The sequence below is a fragment of the Stegostoma tigrinum genome, chromosome 1 (genome assembly GCF_030684315.1).
Source record: "Stegostoma tigrinum isolate sSteTig4 chromosome 1, sSteTig4.hap1, whole genome shotgun sequence".
NCBI lineage: Eukaryota > Metazoa > Chordata > Chondrichthyes > Orectolobiformes > Stegostomatidae > Stegostoma > Stegostoma tigrinum.
The window spans coordinates 82,751,712-82,759,110 of NC_081354.1; the positions used below are offsets into that span (position 1 = coordinate 82,751,712).

At 45.0% G+C, this 7,399-nt stretch overlaps 1 protein-coding gene across 18 annotated transcripts in view; it reads right to left on the reverse strand.

Moving 5' to 3' along the window:
* The window catches only part of LOC125458783 (prominin-1-A-like), a 240,952-nt gene extending 234,947 nt beyond the window's left edge, over positions 1-6,005 (reverse strand). For 4 of the 18 annotated variants that reach the window (XM_059646731.1, XM_059646726.1, XM_059646735.1 and 1 more), the window contains exon 1: positions 5,737-5,850. The gene's annotated coding sequence lies outside the window, so the exon portion shown is untranslated. Of the gene's footprint in view, positions 1-5,736 lie in introns of all 18 variants that reach the window. The other 14 variants (XM_059646722.1, XM_059646711.1, XM_059646719.1 and 11 more) reach the window with 8 other exon arrangements.
* Positions 6,006-7,399: the final 1,394 nt, after the last annotated feature.

Sequence of the window (7,399 nt, forward strand, 5' to 3'; positions counted from 1 at the left end):
GGGTTTTGAAAATAGTTAAATCTGCTGTGGGAAGATTACCAGTAATCTGTTTTGAGTCCCTTGGTAAATCACATGGTACAATTCCATAAGGGGTGACCATTTCTGGGTTTTAAATTCCATAGATACCTGACAGCTTTACGTAATGTTGGTAGTTGACGATCTAATTTCCTTTATTCCAGTTTGGAGAAGAATTATTTCTAGGTCATTCTATGACAATAGTTGGCATTTCTTGTGCAATCATTGTCGAGGCAAACATTCAAAGGGTAACTGGACACACAGAGCTTTCTCTCTCTCTCTCTCTCTCTCTCTCTCCAGGCATTCTCATTCCTTCCTCTTAGCTGAGTATTGAGGGTTAGTAATGTGTTGGGTTTTGTTTTGATATCCAAGATGAAGTCTACTATTGTCCAATCTTTAATTTCAACAAACAAAGGCCTAATATATTACTCTGATGGCAATAAATGAGAAGACTATATAAAGTGGAGGTCGACCCCCACCCCTCCCCCATCTGACAACAAAAACCAAAACACCCAGAGAGGAGTGCCTCACTCTATAATCTGTTAAGAGGAGTGTGGGAAGGGGTGTAATCCATTTTTTCAGCAACTCTTAGTGGTTACGTAAAATAAACCCAGGACACTCACTTTGTAATCAACAAGTAACAATTTATTTATCTAACTTGAACAGTGAACAAATTAACTAAATTATTAACAAACCAAATAAACCCCTAACTATTAACTATTCTCAGATAACAAGATTCTAATGGTATACTGTTTCAACAAATACAAGCCCCTCCTATACAAAACAAAAAAAAAATAAAAATAGAATTTAGTCTCTGGAAATTACAGCCAGGTTACATGTCTTCTAGCAGGGTCTGTGCCTTCTCCGTTGAGTGTTTTTTCAGGAATTCCTTCTCCATCTAATTCTTCTGTCAGGAATATTAACTAGTTGTGCTGTGGGTACCTTTGATTTGGATGGTGCTTTCTCTAAAACTTTGTGAAGACTATGACAGCTGGCGAATCACTTTTGAGAGCTGGGAACTGTTAACTCTTGCAGATGGCAGTTCGATCTCCCATCTTTGTCCAATTGTCCCCTCTTTTATACCCTTGATGACATATCAATATTATTTAGAATAGGATTGGTCCTATGTTGGAAAAACCATCAAATTTAAATTTAATTACTTTTTGGTATCTGGGTACCTAGCTCAAATTAATTGGCTAAATTCAAAACTTGTCTTGATAACAAAACAAAACTGCTGCTTGGCCTGTTGACTGTATAGTCTTTTGATACAAATGTTTCAATTCAGATACTCTATGCACCTGCAAACCCACAAGCTGCTGCCCACCAACATCCTTTTTGAACGTCTAAGCATAGAAAAAGCACATCTTTTTTTAAAGGGACGACACACTAATTTTCCCCCCAAAAAATCTTATTAACACCAGTATTTTACAAACACCAAATTCTCATGACCTGCCTTCCAATCCATAAATATTCTACCCAACTTGACAACAGTCTGATGTCAAAAGAGAACATCAAACATCCTGACAATTTCAAAGAGCAATTTACAGCAAAAGACATTTTCTGAGGAGGCTATACCACTAGATATTGGACTTACAAAATCATTCTTTTATTGTGGAAAGTGAGGTTCCAATTAAGGGAATGGTCCCTAAATATAGGTAAGAGAATTATCTGATGAAACATTAAAATTGTAATGAGGAATCTTCCATAGTTGTCATGTATGATTTTTTAGTGGTCAAAGAGCTACTTCCTACTTTTCACTTAAAACTTAGTCATGAGAAAATCTGAGAGAAACTGGGAAAGACATTTCTCATTCACAAAAAACTCAGCTGGGATGCCTTCATCAGCATGAAAGCAAACTTACATTCTAAAACATTTCTATTCACATTTACAATAATTTGCATAATGACTGCTTTTATTCTTTTTGGTGACATAGTGTGATGATTTTGAATGGGAAAACAAGGGGCCTCAGTTGGTAAAATCAATGTATTTTCAACCATTCAGAAACTTAAAGTCTTTCTCTCCAAAGCACCAATGAAGCATTCAATTGTTTAACAATTCCAGGATTCTGGTTGTCTCTGCTGTGTATAAAAAAAAATGTTTAGTCATTATGCAAAGAACTTCAATATCAGTTCTAAAATCACCTTTTACTAATATCAGCACAGGACTCCTGTATTGACCCCTATAGTCTAAGAAAGTAAAATTTGCTTTTATTTTCTATGTCCCTCATCTTACATATCACCTTATAAAATCACCTCTTGCACACTTTTCTCTGCTACTAAGCCAAAACTTAAATGGAGGGAGGGGACAAGGAAGACAGGTGAAATCAGTCTCAAGGCTCTTTTATGCATTTAAATACTGAAGTCAATGTCTCCTATATCTTGGCAATCAAAACTGGTGTAATCTGAGCAGAATACGATAAATGGAAATCTCATTAATTCCTCTGATTTAAACTGTTTCGACAAGATCGTCCAACATTTCATGTAACTTTGTTGGTTGCAGAGGCTGCAGCGATTCCTAGGTTTCTTCAAGCATCATCCTTATCTATTACAGCATTCTGTATCCATGTCTCATCTATTTCTTTACAACACGTTACATTTCTCCGCATTACATTTCATCTAGCATTGCTCTTATTCAGCTCATTTCATAATTTCTCAGCCGCCTTCTCAGATTTCTTCACCCCACCTGGTTTGGTATTATCTGCAAATCTGGCTACTCTATTGAATTTCTGAATCCAGGTCATTAGAAATAATTAGATCCAGCATCAAATCCTAAGGCGCCAAACACGGTCGTATACTTCACAATGGCATTTCGTTTCCAGCGAGAAAACCGTACTTCCTACCCATTCGTTAGTTTCTATTCAGCCTTGAAGCTCAACCTTAAAAATCTTTCGCACAGAACTTTACCAAAAACAATTTTCTCCTTGCCTGTAGACATTTCATCTCCATTATTCATGTTTCACTGTCAAGCCACAAGCGATAAGCAGAAACAATTCTTGAAAAACTAGACACAGGAATAAATGCACGTGGGAATGGAACAGGGAAGAAATCTACTACTTCCCCTAAGGACTCTTAAAGCTGACCCAGTGAAACATGTCTTATTTTTAATAGTGAAAATATTTAAAGCATGCCCTTTTAAAACATAACTGCGCAAATCTCGCAGGCATAACGAAAAGCTCCTTTTGAAGATCCAAGTAATTCAAGGCCGTCCCTTCAAGAAAGTGACAAGAAATATTTGAGAAAACGCGGTTGTTGAACATAAAACGAGGTCAGTTATATTGAGATAATAAAATGTGAGGCTGGATGAACACAGCAGGCCAAGCAGCATCTCAGGAGCACAAAAGCTGACGTTTCGGGCCTAGACCCTTCATCAGAGAGGGGGATGGGGGGAGGGAACTGGAATAAATAGGGAGAGAGGGGGAGGCAGACCAAAGATGGAGAGTAAAGAAGATAGGTGGAGAGAGTGTAGGTGGGGAGGTAGGGAGGGGATAGGTCAGTCCAGGGAAGACGGACAGGTCAAGGAGGTGGGATGAGGTTAGTAGGTAGCTGGGCGTGCGGCTTGGGGTGGGAGGAAGGGATGGGTGAGAGGAAGAACCGGTTAGGGAGGCAGAGGCAGGTTGGACTGGTTTTGGGATGCAGTGGGTGGGGGGGAAGAGCTGGGCTGGTTGTGTGGTGCAGTGGGGGGAGGGGACGAACTGGGCTGGTTTAGGGATGCAGTAGGAGAAGGGGAGATTTTGAAACTGGTGAAGTCCACATTGATACCATATGGCTGCAGGGTTCCCAGGCGGAATATGAGTTGCTGTTCCTGCAACCTTCGGGTGGCATCATTGTGGCACTGCAGGAGGCCCATGATGGACATGACATCTAGAGAATGGGAGGGGGAGTGGAAATGGTTTGCGACTGGGAGGTGCAGTTGTTTGTTGCGGACTGAGCGGAGGTGTTCTGCAAAGCGGTCCCCAAGCCTACGCTTGGTTTCCCCAATGTAGAGGATGCCGCACCGGGTACAGTGGATGCAGTATACCACATTGGCAGATGTGCAGGTGAACCTCTGCTTAATGTGGAATGTCATCTTGGGGCCTGGGATGGGGGTGAGGGAGGAGGTGAGGGGACAAGTGTAGCATTTCCTGCGGTTGCAGGGGAAGGTGCCGGGTGTGGTGGGGTTGGAGGGCAGTGTGGAGCGAACAAGGGAGTCACGGAGAGAGTGGTCTCTCCGGAAAGCTGACAGGGGAGGGGATGGAAAAATGTCTTGGGTGGTGGGGTTGGATTGTAAATGGCGGAAGTGTCGGAGGATAATGCGTTGTATCTGGAGGTTGGTAGGGTGGTGTGTGAGAACGAGGGGGATCCTCTTGGGGCGGTTGTGGCGGGGGCGGGGTGTGAGGGATGTGTTGCGGGAAATACGGGAGACGCGGTCAAGGGCGTTCTCGATCACTGTGGGGGGAAAGTTGCGGTCCTTGAAGAACTTGGACATCTGGGATGTGCGGGAGTGGAATGTCTTATCGTGGGAGCAGATGCGGCGGAGGCGACACCTCCTCCCTCACCCCCATCCCAGGCCCCAAGATGACATTCCACATTAAGCAGAGGTTCACCTGCACATCTGCCAATGTGGTATACTGCATCCACTGTACCCGGTGCGGCTTCCTCTACATTGGGGAAACCAAGCGGAGGCTTGGGGACCGCTTTGCAGAACACCTCCGCTCAGTCCGCAACAAACAACTGCACCTCCCAGTCGCAAACCATTTCCACTCCCCCTCCCATTCTCTAGATGACACGTCCATCATGGGCCTCCTGCACTGCCACAATGATGCCACCCGAAGGTTGCAGGAACAGCAACTCATATTCCGCCTGGGAACCCTGCAGCCATATGGTATCAATGTGGACTTCACCAGTTTCAAAATCTCCCCTTCCCCTACTGCATCCCTAAACCAGCCCAGTTCGTCCCCTCCCCCCACTGCACCACACAACCAGCCCAGCTCTTCCCCCCACCCACTGCATCCCAAAACCAGTCCAACCTGTCTCTGCCTCCCTAACCGGTTCTTCCTCTCACCCATCCCTTCCTCCCACCCCAAGCCGCACCCCCAGCTACCGACTCACCTCATCCCACCTCCTTGACCTGTCCATCTTCCCTAGACTGACCTATCCCCTCCCTGCCTCCCCACCTACACTCTCTCCACCTATCTTCTTTACTCTCCATCTTTGGTCCGCCTCCCCCTCTCTCCCTATTTATTCCAGTTCCCTCCCCCCATCCCCCTCTCTGATGAAGGGTCTAGGCCCGAAACGTCAGCTTTTGTGCTCCTGAGATGCTGCTTGGCCTGCTGTGTTCATCCAGCCTCACATTTTATTATCTTGGAATTCTCCAGCATCTGCAGTTCCCATTATCTCAGTTATATTGAGTATCCTTTTGAAATATAGGGACAATAACCTAAGAGTACAAATTATACGGTACATCATGGTCCAGCGCTATCAGATGTTGACAAAGAAAGTGGTTAACAAATAGAGAAAGTGATCTATATCTCACCTTCCCCGATCCCAAAGTTTATTGTTTTTTTTAACCAGCGATCTGGGAATCATTGTTTTCAGTCCAATGAACGCGTTTCCACCTTTAAAATTTAAATACCTTTAATTCCGTCGCACAAATCACTGCTTTAGAATCCAACCCTGATTTACAAGGAAATAATTCAGAAGATAAGAAACTGGTACAAAATCAACGAGATTTGAGTTTCTTTACCTCTAGCGCTCGTCTTAATCTCACTTTGTTCGTCTCATTCAAACGACTTGCTCTTCGCGCAGCACAACTGCTGCACGCAGCAAAAGCTCCTGGTGGACCTTGCAGAATTACTTTTTCAAACCTTCATGAAGAAAGAAGGTTTGAAAGCGCAGGACGCCTCCTGGAGAACACTACCGCCCTCGAGTGTTGCTCCACTCACAGAGGCCGGGGGCGGGGCCAACTCCGGGCCGCTCGCGCTCCCGCCGGCCGTTAGTGAGAGCCGCTCGTGGCCCGCGCGCCTTTCCTGGGTCCTGCTGCCATCTGCCAGCAGCTGGCGTCACACGCAGTGCGAGGGGCGCAGCGCCGGAGAGGGAAATCAAACGACGACTACGTCTCATCTACAGAAAGCAGGAATCCTCCACTTTAACTGCGGAAGGCAGGACCCTCCATTTTGACCACAGAGGTGTGGGGAAAACAGCCAGTAAAGCTGCATCAGTGAAGCAGGTCTGTTGTACTGCAGAAACAAAAGCCTTTTAACGCACAGAGAATAAAGCAGCATTCATATAACTTGAGAATTGAAAGTTTTCAATGCAAAACGAATAAATAATCACGAGGAAATAGTAGCAAAAATACACTGGCTGAAACATTTACTTTCATAAATGATCCAATTAGAAGGCAGAATTGGACATCATGGCGAACACAGCTTTTGAGATGCAGAATTGTTTCTAAACTAAACACGTCAACACATTTTTAGTTGCAACTGGGACTTCAGCTGAGGATGTCGTAGTTCACCAAGCCATAAAATAAGTCACAGATACATTTGATGATGAAGTTTAGCATGCTTTTGGGAATCATGTACAGATTATTTTTATTTTCTGGGGAATGAAATCGGAAAAGGATAGTTTTTAAAATCAATCCTTGTGGAAGCATTTGCTGCATGTTTTAAAAGCAAGCTAATTTTATAATTGTTTCTTAAAGCGATGAGGCAAGATGAGTTGCACCAGGGGTGTATATAAAATAAAGTTTGACCAGCAGCAAGTAGGTGATGGGTCTGTGTGGTGATGACCAGTTGTTGGTGACAAAGGCTTCCCGTGTGTCAAGAAAAATATGATTGGTCGACAGAAACTGACCAGCTTACGGGTATTCCGCATGGGGATGGCCTCAAGGCCCTTCGCTTCTTCCTGTCCCGCAGACCCGACCAGTCCCCCTCCACCGACACTCTCATCCGCCTAGCTGAACTCGTCCTCACACTCAACAACTTCTCTTTTGACTCCTCCCACTTCCTACAGACTAAGGGGGTGGCCATGGGCACCCGCATGGGCCCCAGCTATGCCTGCCTCTTTGTAGGTTACGTGGAACAGTCCCTCTTCCGCACCTACACAGGCCCCAAACCCCACCACTTCCTCCGGTACATTGATGACTGTATCGGCGCCGCCTCTTCCTCCCCAGAGGAGCTCGAACAGTTCATCCACTTCATCAACACCTTCCACCCCAACTTTCAGTTCACCTGGGCCATCTCCAGCACATCCCTCACTTTCCTGGACCTCTCAGTCTCCATCTCAGGCAACCAGCTTGTAACTGATGTCCATTTCAAGCCCACCGACTGCCACAGCTACCTAGAATACACCTCCTCCCACCCACCCTCCTGCAAAAATTCCATCCCCTATTCCCAATTCCTCCGCCT